This window comes from Agelaius tricolor, unplaced genomic scaffold (genome assembly GCF_023055355.1).
Source record: "Agelaius tricolor isolate 1412-34295 unplaced genomic scaffold, bAgeTri1.0.p SCAF_8, whole genome shotgun sequence".
Taxonomy (NCBI): Eukaryota; Metazoa; Chordata; class Aves; order Passeriformes; family Icteridae; genus Agelaius; species Agelaius tricolor.
Window position 1 is genome coordinate 47,580,458 of NW_027269268.1, and position 24,791 is coordinate 47,605,248.

A 24,791-nucleotide genomic window follows, 5' to 3' on the forward strand; every position below is an offset into this window, starting at 1 on the left:
CTTTGCAAAGTCGTATTTCAGCATCAACTTCACAATCAACTATTTTATATTGAATACAGTACCAATCAAGTTCAACATCAGCTCAGCAATTCACTGTGACTAGACTAAGGAATGTAAATGCCATTAAGTGTCCTTCAAGTCTTATGTTAAGCTTGAGTACCAAATGCCTTTGTAGTTCTTCTGGGGTATTACCATTAGTATAGAAGGGTTAATAGCAGAGGCTGATGATTGTTTAAAAATTCACATTACCAAAGTGGATTACATTGCATCTACTGAGGGGATCAACAATGTAAGCCTACACTAAGCCATTATTGCAGAAACAAAGCTTGCATTTTAAGCCTTTGGAAACAAGCATAAAATGGACAAAAGAAAAAATTCTTCTGATGTAAGAACAAGGCAAACACTACATGCTTTTCATACAGAATCACATTTTCAGAGCCATACAGAATACATGAAAATGGTCAAATAGTCTCCCCTAAAAGCTCATCATGAACTCCTGACAAGATCAGCAAACTTGAAGAAAAGGACAAAATGGATAACTGTAAGTGATCAAATGGCATAAAGGAAGTCTTGTCTTCTCTTTTATTCTAGACACAACAAAATTAATTATGTTGAATTTAGGAATGACTACTAGAAGAATCAAGTATGCTTGTTAAAGACTGAGGGTTTAGATCCTTAGTTCAATGCTTGATGTTCAAAGGCACTAAGAGCTGCAAATTTCTGTTAAGGTCAGTGGAATCTGAGGTTTTTGAACACATTTATTTATCTGGTCAGTTATAATTCAAACCTCGTTCATTTAAGTTTGAAAATACTAACAGAATCCTTCAGCCTTTTTTCCACGCTTCCTCTCATGCTCTCTGAATCCATCACTAAAATTTATCTTATACAAAATTAAAAATGAACAAAGTTTTAAAAAAATAAAAATTAACAAATCCCTGGTTGAGTATGCTTTGTTATCTGGAATGCTACCCCAGCTAGTTTTAAGTACCTCTTTTAAACACTCCCCTATGGATCAAGATGCTTATTGCTGTTTCCCGTTGTAAATATAAGAGTTCAAGTTTTCTGACACAGTACTAAGCAGAGTAAAACACTCCAATGTTATGAAAGTAAATTAATAGGATATATTTAGCAGTAAATCACTGCATATGCTATCTATATTACAGAAAACACCCTTTTTTCAGAAACCCTATTCTTTAGCAGAGAAGATTATTTTATATTAATAGCCCAAAACAGCTTATTTTAAACCCCAATGCTAAGCTTCTTCAGAACCCAACTAAACAGGAAAGCATTATTCAACATTTACACAATTTAGGTTTCTAAATATAGCTTGCTTTTGTTTCAATTCTGTCATGATGAACTGAAATTGGATCAGCTACTGAAAAGCTGTGCAAATCTAATACTTAACATTAATCATACTTGAAGCAGACTACTGCAGACAGGTTCTGTTTTCTGAAGTGTTATTAAACTGTTAGCAGGAACAGGATTTATGACATTTGTCTTCTATGTTTACTTTAAAAAGAGCATCATTATTTAAATTATCCTTTTTATGACTACAGAATTTCACATATAAGTATAATAAAGTTCACACATGGAACAATAATTTTCCTAGCACAGGAAAAATGAATTCAGTCAATTTTATTAGTTCTTAGAGGTTTATTTGCAAGATTCAGACTGAGCACTGCCAACTGTTTTTTAAATTTGGCAATTAATTTAAACAAAGGTAGATGATCTTTGTACCAACTTCAGTTCCAAAGCTCTTAAAACTAGGATGATCTTGGTATCTCCTGTAACATTTTGCACCTCTGGCTTTGGATCCTCTCAAGGATGGATAGAAGACAACAGAACTGAATTCCTTCCACATTGACACCAGAGTTTTATGTTCTAGCAAGTTGGAACAGGGACAAGTTTCTCAACATTTTTCCTCCTCCCACCCATGATAAGGTGTCTTGGCCACATTTTCTCCTTCCCCCAGTTTAAAAGCTGATCTTCATCTTGTATTTTTAACATATATAACCAGGTTTGTTCTTTTTCTGCCTGATGGCTTTTTTTCTTCTTTAAGGGAGGGGAATGGATACTGTTGCATTTATAAGTCTACCTTTCTCTCATTCAGGATGCTGCAATATTTTCTTAAAATATGTTAGCTCTTCCTGAATTTAAAAAACATATTTATCAGAACAGCAAAAATACTAACAATAAAAAGAAGAAAAAACCTGTTATGCAGGAAGATTATATGCAAATAAATTTCTTTAAAATACATTGTGCACCTAGCTGCCTTTTCATCTACTGATCAGATAAATATTAACTGTGAGAATGAAGTACTTAAGAAAATGGGAAAGGCAGAATATAACATCTTTGATTTGGTTTCAACCCATAGGCTTAGATTTCATGGCTCAGAACAGTCTCACACTTGAGATACACAGAAGACAAATTTATAAAAAAAGAAAATAAAAGAAAAAGAGAAAAAAAATGTGATTTCTTAAAAGCCAGTAAGTTTTTGGCAAGCGATAGGAGAAAATTTGTCTACACTCTATCAATTTTCCTTTGTTCTTGCTACATTTTCTAAAAAGCTGAACAGAAAAGAGGAAACTGGTTGCAGTAGCCAAGAGCATATTTTCTGACATAGAATCAATTTTTTGTGCTATGAACCACTGTGACATCCCATATGTAGTACACGTATAAATAGACCAAGATGTGTCATTGACACTGACCTGATATCCTCATTTCTCTGACTACAGATATACTCTATGCTGTAAAACTACTCAGAAATTTTTCGAGCAAAATACTCAAAAAAGTAACAAGGAAACAGAAAGCATATAGTGTCTATATTCCAATAAGTAGGAGCTGAGAAGCAGAAACACAATATTGTTTCAAAAGAATAATATCTAAGCTTGGTTTTTTAAGGGCACGTTTTGGACACAATCATGCATAACAGCAAAGGGATAGTACAGTTACCTAGCATTTTTTGGCACTAATGTGCTAATAAACATAATTCCCTCCACAACAATTCTTCATATGTAGCTTAGGAGGCTTAAAAGCTTACACCCAGGGATCTCCAGTGACCACATTCTGAGTGTCTCTCTGAACAGGATGCACCTGGACCAATAGCAAGAGACAGCAAGAGGCTCTGGAGGAAGGTACTGCCTGCCTCTTTGATACTCCCCTTTATGCTGTTCCTCTTCAATACACCTGAGGAGTCCTGTTCTTTTGTCTTTAAGCAGCATATTAATTTTCTCCAAGTAACGCAGAATAGGCCAAAATACATGTACTGATAAAACCCTAAAACATTCCTGTAATTATTTTAAGATTCATTAACTCTTTTCCCTACTTGCCCTAATTCTATTGCATTCACTAATCTTTTAGTTATTTAACATGAAAAAAATAAATTTTATTAAAAGTAAAAATATCATTAAAATGTAATTTTCTACTAGAGGAATTTCCATTCATCTGACCATTGTATTAGGATGCTTTTTTCTTCCAAGTGTTCCTACCATTCTTTAAAATTATTTTCTACAATATTTGTATGAATAAACATACCTCTTTCCTTATTTCTTACAAGCAGAAGTAGAACTGGCATGTAGGAGTAATATGGATTCCTGTTTTGCACCTCAATGAAATAATTAATTGCTAACAAGAGCAAGAAGAAAGGCCAAAACTGTTTTCAATAATAGCAAGAAGCAAAATTAAACTTTCAATTCGTGTTAGGGAACTGTGACTGAACTTAATATGCTGATCTCTGAAGGAAGTGTGGGTGAGCATACATCTTGCATACCAGAAAGAGATAGATGGAGCACACTTCTGTGGGAAAATGCATATGCTGTCTATTTTTCAGATACCTATCAAATATCTCCTATTATTTCTTTGAACTAGAGAATGTTCCATCTGCTGAACTGGCAATAGTGTGAAAAGGAACCCACTGGGCTTTGTTAATGCTCAGCACACCAACTGATTTCTGATAGCTGGAAAAAGAGCAACAAGCTCCTCCACAGGCCTCAGCATAGAGAAATACAAGTCCTGCGTGACAAAACTGTCTTTGAAATGAAAAAATGAATTGTGGAGATTGGAAATAATACAGACAAAATCAATCAAGACACATTGCAAGGCAGAACAAAAACCCCTTGTATTGCTGATAGATCCCTTGGCACAAGGCTCTGAACTAACTCAATAAAGGTAATTAACAGAAACAACTCCAGCATGACTCCTTCTAGTACCTACAGACCAAACTGGCAAGTTGGTGGCAAAAAGAATAAGATGGAAATAACCACAGTATCCCTAAGTCTAAGGAGTTTCACTTGTTGATTCCAATTAGCACCTGACCATGAATACAAGCTGGAACATGCATTGTTCTGTGGGATGAAGGGAAGTCAGAGAAGCAAAGGGTATCCCATCAGCTAACAACATCTTCCCACTCTTAAGTTCAGAATCTGCTGAAAAGAAGACTACAGCCCCATCCTGGTTGGTGTGTCCTGGCCAAAAATCTAAAGAAGCATTCATAAAATAGAGGTCTTCCATACTGCCTCATCTCAAGTTCTGCCTAGAGATGTATGAGTTTAGGACTTTGGTTCATAGTACACACATGTATCAAAATAATTATGCACTGAAGTGATACAATAAATACAATTGGTAAATAAACACTGAAGAAAATAGAAACACATTTAACCATTAGCTAGCACATTTAACCACTGATAAGTGACTTAATCACCTGCAGCAAATTTCAATTATTTTATTTCAATATACAGTTTACAGAAATAAAAATCTGATGGTAAAGGTAAAAATCTTCTCTGTTCATAATAACTTTGAACTTTATAAGAACTCAAGTAGGAGTCCAAAGTGTTAAGCGAAAACTCAAGTCATGCTGTTCCAAACCAAAGAATAGAAAAACAGCAGGAGTAAAAAATTGGAATGGTTTTCAACCTCTTCAATTCAAGCTGATTAAATTCTATAGTATTTCAAACTAAGAATAATATTTTGATCAAGAAATACAGAATTCATGATAGAGACATATTACTACTAAAGGGGAGGAAAGACATGCCCTGATCATGCCACAGTACTTAATTTTACTGAATTATTACAAAGGGTAAGAAAACAGACATTAATAGCTCGGCAGAAGAAATTAGGACAAATCCTGAAGAGGGTATGTAATTTATGCACTTGAACTTTCAGGGAATAAGTAGTCTCTTTAAAGTCTGAATGGACATGGAATGAGGCTGGTGAAGCACTGGTTGGCCATGAAGGTCCTCAGCACCTGCCTGGGCACAGCTCTGAGGAAGCTGCTTCAAGTTCAGTGTTGCTCTGCTATAAGCAAAAGGCCCCTCTGATTTATCCAGCAAATTCTGATTGCTTTAGATTCATGGGCAGGATTTGACAAAATTTAATAAATCTAAACTTTCTTGGACTGATTTTATATTCTGCAATCAGTCTTAAATTATAAAATACTTATAGAAAACAATTTTCAGTAAAGTAACACAAAGTATTACTCCTGAAATATGGTTCTAGTCTGAACAACAATGGTACTCAGACACTCCAAAGAGATGGTGAAGAAATAGTTACTTTGCTTGTTATTTTGCCTTCATAAAACAAGTCTTTATTACAAACTTACTTTATAATGGCATTGTATAAGCAACAAATAAAATGTGATTCAACTTGAAAAAAATGTAAACATTTAATTAAAATAGATGAGTTAATCACAAAACAAGATTACTTATCATGTAATGTAAAAAGATAAAGTAAGTCATTAGACTATAAATAAATGTACATAACACGTGTTAACACATGCTGTTCCCAGTGCTTCCCTTTTAATATTCATGCTAGGATTGTTCACCACGAGGACTGACTCAATTAAAAAATATTCCATTTTCAAATTTCACTGCTTTAAGACACTACACAAAGTACAATGAATAGCTTAACATTTTTAAGCTTCCTCTTGCTCACACTGAAACTCCTCCAATTCAAAACTATTCTAATTAGGCACCTACTGTTTAACATAAAAGAATCTCTGAACTTCAAACAGAGGCATCTGCCAAAAAAATTGGATAGTGTTTAAAAAACCAAACCGCCTTCAAGTATTAGTGTTTCTACGGCAGTCCTTAGATGGTTTTAATCAAAATTCTTGCTCTAGACTGAATATGTGAGGTTTTTTTTCATATGTATATAGTAGAGATAACCATTTTTTATTTTCTTCTCTTTTCAACCTTTATATTTTTCCTCTAATTGTTTTTGAGCTGCTTAGCCTTTGCAAATGAAGCATGTTGTCAAAAACTCCCTGCTTCCATTTGTGTGTTCTCTTCAATTTTATGCTATAATAACTGAATACAAATTGACTTGTGACAGTAACTAGTACTCCTGAAAATTTCAGTCACATGTTAATTGACTCTAATGTGAAAAAGGAACATAAGACCACACTTAAGTGTTCAGAGATGTTGTGTTTCCTGAAATACAATGAACACTGTGTTTGGATGCAGACACATTTATACACACATTTGTGAAGGCAATATTTTGATTGCAATAGTGATTTTAGTCATACAACAAACATTACAACTATCTTTTAAGTTCTTAGCCTTATAAGAACAACTATCTGATTCTTACAAGTAATTATACACTCCAACAGAGTCAATGCATTACCTGGCTGCTGGCCACACACGACAAGAGAAAGACTCCTATTCCAAAGTTACAGTAATTACTATACATCTCTCCCTATTTCAGTGCATCTGCATATTCAGAGTGTACAGATCTGCAGACTGTGCAAATTCCTGCACTTGGAGGCAACCCTCAGTATCAATACAGGCTGAGGGATGAAGGGATTGAGAGCAGTCCTGCAGAGAAGGACGTGGAGTACTGTTGGATAAAAAGCTGGACATGACCCAGTGATGTGCACTGCAATCCAGAAAAGCCACAGCAAAAGTAGCAGGACTGAGTTTGAGGAGGCAATTCTGCCCCTCTGCTCCATTCTGGTGAGACCCCACGTGGAGTACTACATCCAGTACTACATCTGGAGTCCCCACTACAGGAAAAACAGACCTGTTCGAGCAGGTCCAGATAGGAGGGTAACAAAATCCACCAAAGGGATGAACACCTCTCCTATGATGCCAGGCTGAGGGAGTTGGGGTTGTTCAGCCTGGAGAAGAGAAGGCTGCAGGCAGGCATAATTGCTTCTTTTCAGTTCTTCAAGAGAGCTTGTATGAAAGATGGACTTTTTAGTAGTGCCTTCAGAAACAGGACAAGGGTAATGGTTTTAAACTGAAAGACTATAAATTCAGAGTAGTCTGAAGGAAGAAATTTTTCCAGTGATGGTGGCAAAACACTGGAATGGGATGCCCAGAGAAATGGTAGATTGCTGGTAGATTCTGGATATGTTTCAGATCAGGCTGGACGAGGCTCTGAGAAATCTGATCTAGTTGAAGATGTCCTGATAATTGCAGAGGTGTTGGACTAGATGACCTTTAAAGGTCCCTTTCAACCCAAACCATTCTGGTATTCTACAATGGACAGAGCCAAAAGGATTCAAGGTACATAAACCCAGCAAGAGCCTGGCCCTCTATAAACCAATAACAAATAGCATTCATGTTACAGGCATGCAAATTACTGCAGGTCAAAAGTAAATTTCTGTGTTACAGCTCCACAAGAATTCCACCTGATAAAACTGAATTTGTCAGTTGAGAACACAGAATCACAGAGTCACTTAGGTCAGAAAAAAGCTCTAAGATGATTGAGTCAAACATTTCACCGATCACCACACTGTCAACTAGACCATGGCACAAAGTGCCACCTCCAGCCACTAAGCACACAGAAAAATCCATCCTTCTCCTCTTCTGGGGCTCCCACTGCCCAAACAGATCCACACTACCTATGACTGCACAATCAAAACCACTCTAAGTAACTGCAATCACAAGAACAATCTGTTGAAGAAAAAGACTGGAATAAACAACAAAATGAATCACTATGTTTATCTAGACAGTATTTACATATTTTTCCTTTTTTCTTTTTTATTTAAAGAACTTAAACTGTCTTATCAAGTTTACACACAACACTACATGGCCCAAAGATACATATCCATTTACAGGTTTCAGCAATAAAAAATAAACCATCCACATCTGTGCACATGCCAATAGAAACAATGCATTCTCATGTAAACCAGGAAAAAAGTAAAATTTTAGAATAAGAATGACAGTTCCTTTTTTCACTCCCTTAAAACTTTCTAAACATTCAGATTACTCATGTATGTCCTTATTTGAATTGTTATCTCTACAGCACGACAAAAGTGAGGGGTTTCAATCAACATAATTTGAAGGCAGCACTTTTTAAAGTAAACTGCATTTAAAATGAAAAACAAGCATGTAAATTTCTTCAGATAGGGATATAGAATCTCTAGCATGTGGCAGAGAAGGCTTGAGACCAAAGCAGACATATAACCTGCTCTAAGAAGGCTTAAAGACTTTGGTATTACTCATCTTGCTCATCCAAAAAAAACAGATGCAGATCAAAGATTCACCTGGCAGAGAAATGGCAAGTATTAATATTAATCTACTTGTGCAATTTCAGCAATCTGAAATAATTTTATGGGGGACACACATTTAGTTGAGAGAAAATAGTAATATTACAAGTTAGTGTTTCTATAATTTCTCAGACTTCCACAAATGATTTCTTTAACTACACCAAAACTTTATAGCAAAGCCTCAAGTACATACACTTTTTCACTGGGAAATACAAGTAAAAGTGATCTCTGAAAAATACATGTATGTCTTGTAATACTTCCATGAGACCAGGCTCCATCATGTCATTCTGAAGAGTTACAATTACCTGAAAATAATTTTGATGGCATTTTTGAATAAAGTAAATAGTATCAAAATTTCTGAGTTAATTTAGGAAGAGAAAGAAAGATGAGCTCTCAGACCAAACCCACTCATCTTTGACTACAACCAGACATGTTTTCTCATATGGTGGTCTCTGTACATGTTAGTGGATTTGAATCACATCTTTTCCACCTGTTGTACTTCTATACTTGAACACATTTTACACCAAAATGCTCTGGGTATTGTGAGGTTTGGGGTTTTCACTTGTTTTGGGGTTTTTTGAGGTTTTGTTTTGAGAGGGAGTCTTGCAGAGAGTAACTTGCTTTTTTTGATCTTATGCCCCAGAGAAGGAAACAGAATGAGCCCAAATAAGCACATCCTATCAGCATATCATTTCAATTGGCTCCTACTGAAAAGGGTGCAAAGGGTCAGTTTACAATGCAATTCCAACTAGGATAAACACTTTATTTAAGCCACAACTTCACAAGAAAATATCACCATATAATACCTGAAGATGCCTAATGGAGTGACACCATGCTGAAAGGGCACTGTTCTCAGCCTTTCTGTCCACTCAAATCTCTTAGATATTAGATATTAATCTATATTCTCCTGGCACTGAGTGGGGGATATCACTTAGAGTGACATTTACTACACAACTCCACTGGCATCAAGATATCCAAATAGTACCAGAATGTACACCCACATAATTTGGATTACACCTAAAAATTTTGTATTAAGATACCAATATATGTTCAGTTCAAGTCAATGTAATTTATCCAGAAATACCTACTGCAAAACACTATCATCTAATCTAGAAAGCTGGATAAATCACTGGACTAAATTCTGAATTTTTCAAGTGTGGTCCTAAGCACCATCTATTCACACAAAACCTCTTTTTTAGTAGGGGAAAATCAATATTATGACAAGTTACCATTTGTCAAGTCCTGCTAGGAGATGTATCCTTTTTCCAGGCATGAATCTACTGGGACTGCTTGTTAACCATGGCAACTCTGGTGGTGTAAGCAGATAACATGCCAACTTGCCTACTAGTTAAATTAGTTTCTGTTTTTTACAAATGTTTCTACTAACAAAAAAAAAAAAAAATAGATAAATTCAATGCATTTGTTTGTAGTTAAAAACATTTCCCTAAGGGCAGAAGTTCAATACTTGAGAGGCAAAGATACACTGAAGTTAGCTTGGTAACACAAAAGAGATAAAGTCAGACAGCCTTTCAAAGGGCCGAAATCTTTCTTTGAGTATATATATTATGAAGTTATTATTTTATATAGATATTATATGTCACGTATGAATTGATATGTACTGTTTTATTATATATATTACATTATATATTATACAATGTATATTATAATATATAAATATATTACAATGATATATTATAATTATATACTATATATATTATACAGATTGAAGCTGACGACCAGATCTGGGTGCAGTTCTTGATCAAATGCTTAAGTCTTTATACTTTGGTCAAGTCCATTTACCTACTTCACAAAAGTAAGCAAACCAGGCCTCAAAGTGATTTATTACTGTTACCGACATCAATAAGTTGGATGCTGTAAGGCTAATGTTGCTTCTAGGCTTGAAAATCCAGGGATGAAAGGCACAGCATAAGTGCAAAGTAGAAGTAGCATAATTAAGTGTTCAATGTAAAAGCTATCCTGGTCTTTGAAAAACTATCTTTTGCTTTGAAACGTGTGAATATCAACTCACTTCTGTATTAACTGGCTCTGCACAGTTATCCCACACCACCATAAAAATTCCAGATGTGATACAGTTCTTATATTTAGAAACGCTACCCTTTGTCAAAAAAATGGTATTTCCAATTTTGGGAGGAAAAATTGCTTTGATATAACATTAATATGACTGCTCATATTAAGAGAGTGATTACATATGAAGGTACACACAATGGTCTAACTCATTCATGGGAGCAGAATGAACTGCAATTTAAATATACAACTTAGCTGGTGCTGAGTGACAATGGGAGCCGCTGCCTACTTTTGAAGTTAGCACAAATCAAGTGTCAGACTTGATCTCTGTGTCTCTGATTTCTGATGTCCTTTTTTCAGTGATGCTATTTAAAGAGCATTAAAAGGTTTTGAGGGGAGAAGAAGGGAAACACTGCACCTTTTCTGTAAATCCTTAGGCATTATAAAAAACTTCAGACACCTAATTTCATACAAAATCCCAGATATTTAGCTATTTCTTATACATATTAAAAAAACCCTTTCAATTCCTAAAAAAATACTGTAAGACACTCTACCTAGTAGTTCTATTTCTAACACTGCATCACAGATATTACATTTTGGCTTGACTATAACAAATTTCTCCTCATAAAATTCAAGACGGCCTTCTTCCAAAACTAGTTAAAAAAAAGGGCAAAAAAAGGCAGCAATCTCTTAATAAATATAGCACCTGAAAGCTCTCTGTCAAATTCCAGTATTTTATTAGTAGTATTAAAAACACAGAGTGAACTGTTATTATAAGTAAGTTCTATATGTTTTCTTTGAGAAATATTCTTATTAAATATGGGGAAAAAAATGCCTGTTAAAAAAAAAAAAAAAAGAAACAAAACCAACCTGGATCTAAATTATTAGATCATGAGATTGTTCTTTTAAAATATAGTCCTCCAAAAAATTATGTATGTATGATAACATTTTGGTAAGTCATGAATTCCACAGACACCAGTACCATTCTATTCAATAAATGAAGCATGAGTAAGACAGAAATCTGGTATCTTAAAGCTATCATATATTAAGATGGCATCATCGTTCAGGTAAGCTATTTAAATCTTTTAACATGACAAACAGCAAAAGCTCTTTTAATGTTAATAAAGAAATAATGAAGACTCCTAGGTATAAAAGACTCCAACTACTGGGCTTTAAAAAATAAAGTCAATTAGTAAGAAACACCAGGTGCTAAATCCACAAATTAGTTCCAGGTACCAACATCAGATGTCACTGATATCCTCAAATTTCCCACTCAACTGCAACCTAATCCTTTACACAAGTAAAACCTCCACAACAAGGGTGTTTATGTACAGGACCACCTAAGTTCCAACATTCAGACGCTTGCACCCACACTAATGCCTTATAAAATGAAGCAACTTCCTCCCAGAGTGCCAGTTTGGGGCACAATATAGGTAGGCAGAAGATCACTATTTCAAGGATGCAGTCATTTTCACATTGCTGTTTCCAAAAAGTTATTTAAATTTAGATGCTCTTCACCCCAGGAGGTTGCCCTAACCACCAGGCTGCTTCTGAGCTATATTTCTCCTTTTCTACAAACTACTCTCTAGGACCAATCAAATACTCAGTAAAAGGAATGGGGAAAAGGAGAAAGGAGTCACCAATGGTATTGCAATGTCAGAAAGCAGGATTAAAACCACTCTGCAGCCCCAGGTACGTTTTTCCTGAGAAGCAGAACTTTTGCAAAACTGAACATGACCACAGCTTAGAGTCCAAACCATTGAGTATGTGAGTAGAACCTTGTCCAGGCACACACAGTGTGTCTCTGCCAAGATAAAGGAGTATCTATAAAGAAATCTCCAATGGCCAGGTCCCATTTGTCTTGTGAGTAAATCTAAGCTCTCTCTCCTGTTAAGAAAACTTTTGTTTCGCTTTCTCTTATTTCTCTTAACAAAAGCCTGGCTATCCAAATATCAAAAGAAAGTATACCAGTAAGAAAGCAAAGGAGAGAGAGTCACTCAATTATCTGCAGGGAGAGAAAACAAGCTGGGCTGCTGGCCTCAGTATTTCCTACTGTCTTTCTTAATTCCATCCCTGACAGATTGCAAGTTCCTAGGAAACATGGGGACCTGGGCACCGACTCAAGACTTGTGAGAAGTTAAATCCATAAAATAACAGGATTTCCAGAAAAGTCATATAGGTGCAAACTGCAAACCTTAATCACTCTCAGCTGGCACTTCATAGGCACCACATTCCCTGTAATATATCATGCAATGATACTCCTGCCTTTATTCATGTCAGAGTCATCCCAGCTTTGAAAAAGTACTGAGGAGCATGGACCCAGTCTTGTACACTACAGACTAAAACATGAATAATATGAATCCCAGATCTGTTTCATTTCTGCTACGTAATTTTTGGTTTATTTACTCCATATCAATCCATGATCACAAATTCTCCCTCACCTTCACATTTCAGGAAAGAAGTGACATCACAGAAGTATACTGTAAATATGTTTTAGCAATAGCCAGCAACTTAACTAACCACAATATCTTCCACCATAGCTCTCACACAAAAAAAAAAAAAACCAACCCACAAAAAAAAACCCAACACAACACAACAAAAAATAAAAAAGACAATTATTGCTAAATCAATGTGGCAGAGAAATTATTTTCATCCTTCCATGTATTCTGGAGACTAAATGTAAAGGTGAGATCATAACCCAAAATAATTATTAAGAAGTTAAAACAGAAGAATTGATTTCTGGTACAAAAGATATCAGGATCACAATGCAATTACAACATCACAAGTAAAGCTCTAAGTTACACCACATTTGCTGTAAAAAAATGTTACTTAAAGCCCACAAGACAGGTACCATGCACCTCTCTTTCAGCATCCTAAAAAGCTTAAAATCTCAGGCTCAGACAAGGAAACTAATAAGGAAAGAAGAAAAGGACATGCTACAGAGAGAAAAGGAAAAGAATTAATTTGTAAGCAAGCAAAATTAATCCAAAAACACTGAGTTCTCTGCTTTTCTGAAAACAGTCCTACATGTTAGACCATAAAAAAATCTGAAACAGATAACCAATGATACAAAACATATCACAGTTCTAAAGCACTTGGGGAAGAATATAATACATTTGCATGTCTCTGAGTGAAATATCCTGAAGGATGAAAACAGAATAGATACAAATTAATAGGGGAAGTTGTGTTGTTTTATATTTTAGGGATTTCTTTTCCCTCATGACAGAAATTGCCAGATCTAGAGCTTACTTAGAACAGCCTAGAAACTAACAAAATCCTCAGTGGCAGATGCTGCATTACTAACAAGTGAGATTTTAAAAATAAGAGGCCAATAAATATGAAAACCACTGGATATTTTTTTCTCCAAATATATAAGGCAGAGCAGAAAAGTATAAAAGTATATAGTATTCTACTTTAGCAGAATAATTCTACTAAATACTAAGCTTTTTTAATATTAGTAAAGCCTTTCTTTTGACTGTTACCCCCTTTTCACTGTTGTAGTAATCCAGAAGGTTTTAATTTCTGCGCCACTCAAAGTAAAATGCATTCTTCTTTGTTAATGATGTTTCCTCTGTCAAAAGCAGGAGCTTGATGAACGGGTTGAAAAGCCACCTAATTTCACTGTTGCTGCTGGAACATTAACTTTAGCCTTGTCAAAAGCCATTCTATAGCATTTCACAGTAATTCTCAATGAAAGAAATGTTCCACCTACTAAACTGATTATTACTTTGTGAAGGTAGAAGTTCATTTATTCAACAACATAATTAAAATATGACAAACCAGAACATTAAGACAATGATGCTCTAACTTACATCCAGATCAAAAATGAATAGCCATTAAAGGAAGAAATGCTGTTGAAGACTTTTAAAAAGCTCAAGAAATACACTTGTGTTCTTCTGTTACATTATTAACAAGAGCAATAAGAATGAAGTCACAATAATATAAATAATTTAGTTTTTTCTGTAACCTAGTTTGTGGCTTAGCAGGATGAAACTAAAAAAGAAGAAAAAATGGTTTATAATCCAAAATATTTCAGTGTGAATTAACTGAATTTCTTATAGAAAACATTTCACATTAATTATGATGAAATAGAATTTCATACTAAATATGGCAACATAATTATTAAAATTACCAAACTCTTCTTATAATTACAAAAAAAATATGTTGACAAGACCTTTCTAAATGCTTAGATTGTGAAAGCATCACTGAGTCAGAATCAGTTTACACAGCTAAATAATCCCCTACCAGATGTTATCAACTCAGTCTTTAAAGTATCCATTGAAGTACATTTTCCAAAAGCCTTGGTAGTCTTTCACTAATTCAGACAACAGAAAAATGTTTCCTAGTTTTCAAATTAAACTCATCACTCCAAATGAAGCTGCTGGAGAGAAGTGAAAAATGCCAATTAGTTGTTAATTACTCTGTAACATTCTTCTCTTACTGTCCAGTCCTCTCCCCTCTAATATAAACAAACCAAACTATCTCAAGCCCCTCAAGGTTTTGAGGGGCTACATTTCCTAAACTCTGTAGACCTTATTTATAGTTCTTTTTTAAGCCTTGCTCTTCTATAAAGTTCCCATAATTCTATAATTGTCAATAAAAATGTTTCCCAAAATAGACACAGATAAGCACCAAACAGAAGATGGTCCAGCCTTACTAGAGCAGGAGTTTTAGTAGTCAGAGAGACTAAATGCCTTTTCTGCAACAGAACTATGACTTCACATTATCCTGTGACCTCCAAAACCCCACACAAGTTGTATTTTGCCATTCTATCTTGTGTATGCTTCCAGCATTAATTTCTCCTTTTTAACACTGATCCTCACTGTATTTTATGAGTGGATTTCAGATCACCTATCTAACACAGACACACGGAACCCCAGTGTCAGCCAAGGTGTCTGCAGCATCCACTCCCTGACCATGTACCCCAAACCTGTATATCACAAAGGCAGGCTAACTCCAATACCTGGAGATGTATGACAGCACTTGTGACACCTTCTCAGCCTAACAATGAATTGGCTGTTAAGCATTCCCAAGAAACCAGTCTCAGCTAGGAAGATAGATAAAGAATTATCTAATCCTATTTCCTTATGTCTTTTATGAGAACACAGCAGACAACAGAATAATAGCAAAAGATACACAGGTCATACTCATTGTTCAACATTTATCCTGAAGGCTAGACTCCTTGTCCCATTACTACACAATACACACTTAAAAGTAGGGCATGAACCAAGGACTGTGCACTGATTTCCTAGAGTGCAACATGGCCTTGCATTGTTAAGAAAAACATGTGAAAAACATTAAGCTGCATCACCCTGGGGAGAAAAACTTAGCAGCAGCACAGGCTCTCACACCCTGACCGCCCTACTGAGCTTCCAGCAGAAACACACACATACATACACACATCAGCAGACTCAAGCTACCAAACTCACTTGAATTATTTGAGTTCTATGATTTATTTCAAAAATATGTCACCACCATTTAGACAGATGGTGGCAAAAGTCACCTCGACCAAAGTAATATACTGTAGGGGATAGCTCATTTGTCTTGGCTTCCATCTCCTTAAATGCATTTAAAGGGTCAGAAGGAAGCTTTTATCACATGATCCTTCCAGCCTTGCCCTTTTCATCTGGATCTCTGAGAACAGATTTCTCAAATACACACAGAAAATAGTTTCAGTCAGTTACCTAATTCAAAGCACAGGCTGGCAGAAGTGGTGGCTCAGGAGACGGGAGCTAAAAGCTAAATTTAGAGAGGGGTACAATGAATTTTTGGCTGTCAGTAGGCTGTCATATACTCCTAGACTTCCAGAAAGGTGGCAGGTATATTAACCCCTAGAGTAGGCAAAATGAAATGAGAGGCCATGAAGGCAGAAGAAAAGATAAAAAACTACCTTTTTGCTTTTTACCCTCTGCCCCACCCCCTTCTAACTATGCTGTTCAACAGTGGTAACTGTAACAATCTGCTTTATTCTCCCCTCTCTATAGAATTCAGGACATTTTTCTCCAAAAAACAAATTTTAGAATGCTCCACTTAAAAAAAAAAGGCAGTTTTGAAGGCATGGTTTATTAAAGGTAATTTTACAGCACAAAGAATAAACTAACAAAAGATTAACATAATTCATCAGACAATTAAATACTACTGTAATAAGAGCTACCTTCTCACTAAACACTTCAAACTACACAACAATAAACTTTTATTTGAAATCAGACAGATATTCACATGAACAAAAAAAGACAACACAGTTTTACATTGATGTATCTAATTGACACAACTGGTGATACAGAGAGCATTTTTTGTTTTTCAGAACACAACACCAGTTGCTACCAATTAGACCTTTTCCACAGGCAAAAATACAGACTAAAAATAGGAACACAGTTCTGAGGAATACTTTTTGGCTTACAAATTCTACAACTAAATTATTTTTTATTCTAAAAGAAATAAAAAATTAATTCACTCAGGAAACAGCTTCTGTTGAGATAGTTTATCTGACTCTACTAACTCAGATAAAATAGCTTCTGAGAGTATTTTTTCAATTTCATCCCGTTTGTGAATTTTAGATTCATTTACCAATTTAATGTCCAATTTAACCAATGCAATCAGAATCAAATCATGTCAAGAATTACTAGTATTTCCAGCATAGTTTTCAAATGCAGGAAATTACCCATACTAATTCCATCTCCTACATTCACATATATTTTTTAAAATTTTGCTAGTTCCTGTTTCCTTATTGCACATTATGTATAATTTTGAGTACATGGCTTAAAATCTTTTGAAATATTTTCATATTAAATTATATATTTGGATAATAGAGGCATTAAAGCACATAATGCAGAAAAAAACATACAAAACCCTTCTGGAGGTCCAGGTTATTAGAGGAAGCATAATAATTTTGTCATTTAAATACTTGGAATCTTTTATGAAAGATTTAACAATGCTTGGATAAAAATTCTCCTAATATCGACTGCCAAAGTAAAAAGTATTCAAGATGCTGAGGCTCTTCCTAAACCATAAAAAATATACCCAGAACTTAACTGCCATATGTATTCTCAATTCAGTAATTTCCACTTTATTTCCCTATCTCTTATGAAAAAACCCTCATCCTATGATGAGCTCATTTATTTCAGCCACTCTATTCTTGGTGTCCTCAACCTTTCTCTTCCAGTTTCTGGAAGCAGCCTTGCTTCCTTGGGAGTGGAAAGGGCCTGAATGCAAGTGCATTTCTTTGCTTTCTACTTGAAACCCCCACCCTCCAGAGAGCTCCAGACACTTTGTTCTGCTCAGCAGTTTCCTGAGAAGGAGCAGAACAAGCCTGACCCAATTCTATAGGTGTGGCCAATGCTGAACAAAACACTTGGGCAAGGTAACAGGTCCAGCTGCAGAGAGTAGAACACACTGTGTTAAGAAAAATTTTTATTTCACTCTCAAAATATATTTTTCCATTCTCACAACGCATTTTGCTGCTATTTATTCTGCACTATACTCAGAGCTCTCCAGTCTATGATAAATCATTTGTCACAACCACAAAAGCTATAATTTTTAGGGCAAAGTCCACTATGGAGGTGGAAATGTCTTAAATTATATGGCATGGTTACAGCAGCACACTGACATTTTAGGAAGAAGTAAGGTGAAATCACTATATTTAATATAGAGGTAAAAAAATATACTGTTTTAAAAAAAAAACAGTAGCATTGTAAGAAGGTTCTAGTCACTTGACTTTCCTGCACTAAAAAAAGGATGAAAGAAGTTTTCATCCAGACTACAGGGTCTCTTATCACAGACTTACCATAGTTTAACACAGTTGGCCATAGTGCATTTGGTTCACATTCAACTGGAGAAGAAAAGTAAGTTGACAACTGGGTAAAACCTCCAGGCAGCATGGAAAAAGAGGGCCACTTGTTTGAAAGGAGAGCCTAGTCTAAGAACAGGTAAGGAGCCTGTTTCTCAGCAAAAGATCCAGTCAGCAAGGTAACAGCATGAGCCACCCTAACCAGAGATGAGAATGATGCTATAGATGTGACCCACGTGAGACACCTCAAGACTAAGCTGCAGCATTGTGCCAAAATTTACACTCGTTCTCTTTGATCTCCCACTAAGAAATACAGGCATTATGTTAAAGCTGCACAGCTTTCAAAAGATGTGAATTATCTTTCTTTACTCAAATATCAATAATGGTCTTCAGCTGAAAAACTAAGTACTTGTCATTATAGTCCCTGTATCTTCATATCTACCAATATTGTCTTGATGCTACAAAAAAAAAAAAAAAAAAATCTTCAAGGGCAAACCAATGTAGTTATCTGTCTTTCCAGAGGTTTTTTCAGTTTATTTTTTTCTTTCTTTGGTGCATTGCAGAAAGCAGGTGGCAGGGAAAACAAGAGGGTGAGAGAAGGTAAAACTGTGTTTCTGTTGGTGAATATTAAGAGCTACATAGAATTAATGTTCATTTTCTAGGTGGATCTTGTTTTGGAAGGAATAGGTGTTATTCTGCAGTATCACACCAAACAAGGCTTTTGTCATTTAAAGATTTTTCACATTACAAAAATAATAAAAATTATGGAAAACATGGGAGAAAGCAATGTGTTAACTTCCTCTTGCCAACACTGTATTTTACTAATACAAGCAAATATATCTCTCTTGAGTTATGCCACACTAAAGTTCTATAGGAATGCAAGGTAACAGTGAAGCTTTCTAAAGAAACGAAGAAAAATATAAGAGTGGCACATTTAGTTTCCCAATTAACAATAATGTCAAGATACATTAGCAGTAAAAGTTTAATAAAAATTGGATTGCAGCTACTTCCTGAGGCTTATGAGGTGTCTCTAGCACTGCACCACAGCATAGCATATCAGAACACAGTGAGACTGTTTACCCTGTCAATCATTTGTCAATCTATCCAGCTTTCTACAAATACCCCTTGTATTTGGAAGCAGTTTCACAAACCTCAGTAATTAAAATTTTTAACACAATACTAGACACATATAGCAAACCTACCAAACTAAAGCAACTAGCATGCTCAGGGAACAAAATGTAATGTCATGGTTACCTTTGGGCAATTAGTTAGATATAAAAATCCCACACAGCTATTTAAAATACATGTTTATTTTTCAGGTACTATTTTCATTTTTCTTGGGGGATTTTAAAATATTTTATTGATAAGAACATGTGCGTGTGTGTGATTTCAAAACAAGCAAGTAATTTGTTTTTCTCCTGCACTGCATGCATCCCATAGGAGAAATAAGAAAACACCATCTTGAACACAAAGTATCTTAGAATCATTTATAATAAAGAAAGCTAGACTAAGTAGATTTTTCATTAAGAATGTAGAAGTGAATTTTCAGGAGAAAATGTCATTCTCCAGAAAAGACAAATCTAGACATCACAATGTCCATCAACTGAGCTCACAGTGAAAGTCACCAACAAGTAACATCGTGCTGAGGTTCAGGACAGTGATGAGAAATAACATCCTGAAGATATTGAGAAGACAAAAAGCTTTCACTGCACCCAAGAATTGGATGAATTTGATAGTAGACGTATGGAAGAAGCATGACTAAACATGATATCCCCTGGGATCTGACAAGTTATACAAGAAGTGTCATCAGAAATTATTGCTGATATCTTATCTATTAAATGATCCTCTATTTCTTTGCGCACAATTTTTTCTTTCATTGATCCATGATGTGTAAAAAGGGGATTTGACCAGCATAAAGCTCCTCCTGACTGCCCAGGAAAGTTAATCTGACACTTTGTCAAGTTACAGGTTTGATTGCAATATGCAGTCAGTGTCTGTATTGGTGAGGAAATAAAAACTTCTGAACTGAATTACCCCATCCTGTGACTCCAGGTTCAGGTTTTGCAAGTTTACATTTCCCAAAGAAACAAAACCCCCTGCAGCTGGCCAAACAAAATATTGGTCCACAAAAGCAGGAGAAACAGTAGCATCTTTTTCCCAATATAAATCTAATGATGGTTTTGTGAGTAATAGCCATCTTAATTCAGACACGCACGGTGATTTCTTCATTTTATACATAAAGCACATATTCAGGAATTCTAATCTGCATTTTCAAGTGACTATATACAAAAAAGTAGTTGTATAATTTGCCAAATTTCTTGGTCCTGATTCATGATGCAATTTCACTGTTTGGTGAAGCTGCACCATGAACAGTCCGCAATTTCCTTCTTAGAGTCATCTTACCCATTTCACACTGAGAAAATTATTGAAATTAGCAAACAACAACTCAGGGATTGAGAATAATCTGAGAACAATTAGCTCTGTCAGCCAGGAAACCATATGTACCTTATAACAGTACTAGCTAGTACTGTGATAGGAAAAATGGAATCTGGAAGGACCAGAAGGTTTCTGAATTTCAAAAAAGCATATTCCAACAAGACTGTCACTCAGTTTAGAGATAATGTCAACTACTAAGACATTGATAAAGTCATCAAATCAATTAATTGTAGGCCATAAAGAAATCTTCAGGGCTAGAGCTGGCACTAACGGAAGTGGAAGAGTGAAGAAGATTGAGTTCTTCATGATGAAAAACACACATCTTCCATCTACAGACACATCACTATTTTTCAAGATTCACATGCAATTTTCAATATTGTTTCCTACATTTTTCATATGCTTCCCTTGGCACCAGATTTCATTAAGATGCTGGCAGTGCCATCTGCAGCTCCAAAAGCACCTCCTCTGTCAATAGTTTGATCTCAGATGAGTCATTCAGCCTGGGCTAGTGAGCAAGCAGAAAAGCCTCTTAAGCCTGTGTAAATAAATCTACTCAATGAGCTGCATTAAACACCTTGCAAGAAACAGGCCGTCAAGTGAAGAGGGTAAAAAAAATTGCCTTTACCACAGTTTGAAACTCTAACGTTGAAATTTTGATTTTTAAATTCCAAAATTCTAAACTGTGCCATAGCCCACATTCCATTGCAAAGTCCTGCACCATCATGGAAGACAAAAGGCACATCATTCCAACCAGCAATACAGTTGTCCCTGATCTTTGGTAGAGTTACCTGGAGAACTTGATGGAAATAATCTCCCAGTTGCCAGTGCTGATGCTCACAGTGGTATCAGTATCCTATGTTAGACACCCACTTTTGGACATAACTTCATTTAGCAGAGAAGGTAAGCAGAACATTTAGAAAAAGCTAACAGAACATGTTTATATGGAAATTACTTTCATCAAAAAACAGAGGTTGCATCAAAAACAGGATTCACAAAAAAGTTAAAACCTTTCTGTCCTAACAATAATTTTCCTACTCTCAAACCTTCTTTCTGAGTTAGGACTTTTCAGGTCAGCCAGACTGGAAAATTACTTGAGGATACAAAAAAAAAAAAAAAGAAAGAAAAAGAAAAAACCAACTGACATCTGAATTATATGAATTATATACAGATACTAACTTAAAAAAAAAAAACCAAAAAAAACCAAAAAACCACACACGTGGAATTCCAGGTTAAGTTAGTACAAGGCTAGGAAGCTCATGAAATCTGGCAGTAGCTGGCTCAGCATCCACAAGGGGGAGCCTGCCCCAGGGAACAAATGTGAACTCTTGCTCTCCATTAGACAGCTCACGGCTGTCGGACAGCTCACCAGCCCACAATCTGGGACAGAACATTTTCCGCAAGTTTTAGACTTTAATCAGGGCTGATGTTTGCATAAGAGGAGAGTCACAGAGAGGGAAAGCAGGAAGGAAGCTGAAACAAATCAAGAAATGGGGATGTGACCGTTACAAAGAGAAGATATATAACCTGACTAAATACACTGATTTTTAAAAGGAAGAACCAGCCCAGGGAAACAGGAATGGAACATATGCACACAAAAGATATATTTCTTATTTATCTTGGTTCCTTATAGTATGTCTATTTCCGCTTCTAATCTGCTTGGAAATGACTAGATATTTGTTAGTATTTCCATTTTGTAACTAATTATCTTCATAGTCATAGTAATACATTCACATAAAGGCATCAGAGCTGCCAAATTCCTTCATTACAATTTGGATCATGGTGTAGAGGCTGTGGTGTTGGCACTTGCATCTCACTGGACCCATAACAGCAGACACTCATCATCATCAAGTCATTATCACATTTTCCCTTCGTGACTGTGTTTATTTTAAGAAATTCCCCTGTGTTCAAACACTACCTAGGCTTATTTCAGGGTAAAAATTCTATACAAAAGTTCAGCACAAACAACTATTGCTTTACTTTTCCTTTATAGTTCATACCTTCTGGAGCAGTTCCTACAGATTCATATCTTCAACAAAACATTCAAAAACAAAACAAAAAGTAGAAAACAAACAGAAAATAATATTTATCATAAATGTTTTAACCACACCCCCTGCTTCTCTCCCACCCCCCCAAAAGTTACTAAGTTTCCTTTTGAAACTAGTTAATTTACATCACATTTTCTTTTTTAAAAAAGTCTCATATTTGTAAAGTTTTACATAGTGCAATCCTCTCTAAACATTACACTACCCCAAAAGCAATGTTGATAAAAACTACACACAGCAGGATACTGTTATTAAGCAAATAAAGGAAAACAAAGCACCAATTAAAATATGATTTCTGATTATACAATATTTTCCTCCAGTAAGGAACAGAAACCAAATTCAGAACATCTTTTCAACGTTCTTCTGGAACACCCAACTGAAACACTGAGCATAATTCAAGTTGTTTGGGTTTTTTTAATTACTAGTTATAGCTTTCTATATATTTTTTATTCTCCTTTCTATATAAAGAGAAAGATATGGGTTCTCCGTATCTCTATTTAGAAAGACATTCCTAGCATATCCAGGGAAATTCATTAACCAGGACATGCCAAAATGATGATGACCTTACACTTGGGCTGTACAGATATAGTGATTATCTTCTGTTGGTATCTTTCTTTAGGCATATCAAAACTACTCACCCTTTTTTAAATACTTACCTAATTTAGAGGGGACCTGCACTATTATTGTGCAGAATGAGATTACACCATTAGACACTTTTCAGCAACATTCACATTTAGCAAACTATTTAAGACATCATCTCAAGTTCAGAAGCCAAAATAAAACACAATTAACAAATACAGTCATACAGCTGTAATTTAAAAATGCAAGTAAAGTGAACAAAATACATTAATAGCAGCACACTTTCTTACAAAAAATCTCCACACAGAGCTAACCATGCAAAAAGGAGGCTCTGAACCCCATTACAAGAATCTAGTTTAAGTTCCATTTTCAACAAAGTACACAGTTACAAAGCTCTACATTTCTAAGGAACTATAAACTGAAACTACAGCATCACATTCTTATTCACTATATGAAGATATTAAGCTAAGTTCCAAATTCATGTCTCTAATTCATCAAATAATAATACAACATTTAATGGATACAGATATTTTTCCTAATTATTTTCTTTTGGAGAAACAGAGAAATCTTTTCAAGACAGACATCTCCACCTTCATTGGCATTTTCTCTTTGACTACTTCTCAAACACTGGGATTTCTGGGATTTGTTTCAATTCTTTGGGGGTTGTTGCTTTTGTCTTAAAATGTTAGTATTTTAAACAGTAACAGTGAAGGCCCAAAGAACTACCAGTGCTAATGCATTTTCAGGCCCACACATCACACACTGATGCCTTGCTGTATGCATGAAAGGCAGAGTTGTGAACACTCAAATTCCTGTTCCATGGAACACACAAAACTGAGTGTTAGTTATGCTAATAGTGCTTTACTTCAGGAAACAGACTTTGAAGTCTTTTACAGCAACAGGAACCAAACTATGGTTTTTTAACACAAAATGCTTTCTACTTTTGTTTATTCAACATGCAACAATTCTTATGCACCTTAATCTGAATTTCTCTAGAATAAACATGTGAAATAATACACTTTTCTGCCAGCCCTGAAAGGCTCTCTAGCCCTCAATCCTACATTACAATTATGGTAATCTGCAGCTCTTGTAAGACAAATTCTTCCCTGGACAAAAAGACAAATCAGCAATCAAATTGCCAAGTATTTGTGACTTTCAGTTAAATGGTAGCTTTTTCATGTTTCAGAATTTACTCCCTTCTACCAACTCACTCTCTAGAGCCTATCTAGGTATGAGAAGCACTGCTGGCAAGCAGTGTGGCTCCATCTGACTCCTTTTCTCCTTTTCACCCCAATCAAATACATCACATGGAACACAGCATTGCAAGCTCTCATTCATACTGCAAGGAAGAATCAGACTCCTCTCCCCACCCAGCACCTTTGTGGACAAAATCACGATGAAGAGAGCTTGTAACAGAATGGTTTGGAGACTAGCA

At 35.5% G+C, this 24,791-nt stretch overlaps 1 protein-coding gene and 1 long non-coding RNA gene across 11 annotated transcripts in view; one reads left to right on the plus strand and one right to left on the minus strand.

The window, feature by feature from the left end:
- Window positions 1-24,791, minus strand: part of SLIT2 (slit guidance ligand 2) — a 260,769-nt gene that overhangs the window by 202,026 nt on the left and 33,952 nt on the right. The gene's annotated exons all lie outside the window — the stretch shown is intronic.
- LOC139592646 (uncharacterized) lies at window positions 429-6,460 on the plus strand. The gene is made up of 3 exons (XR_011680078.1): window positions 429-541; window positions 3,087-3,134; window positions 3,560-6,460. It is a non-coding gene; the product is annotated as an uncharacterized lncRNA (long non-coding RNA).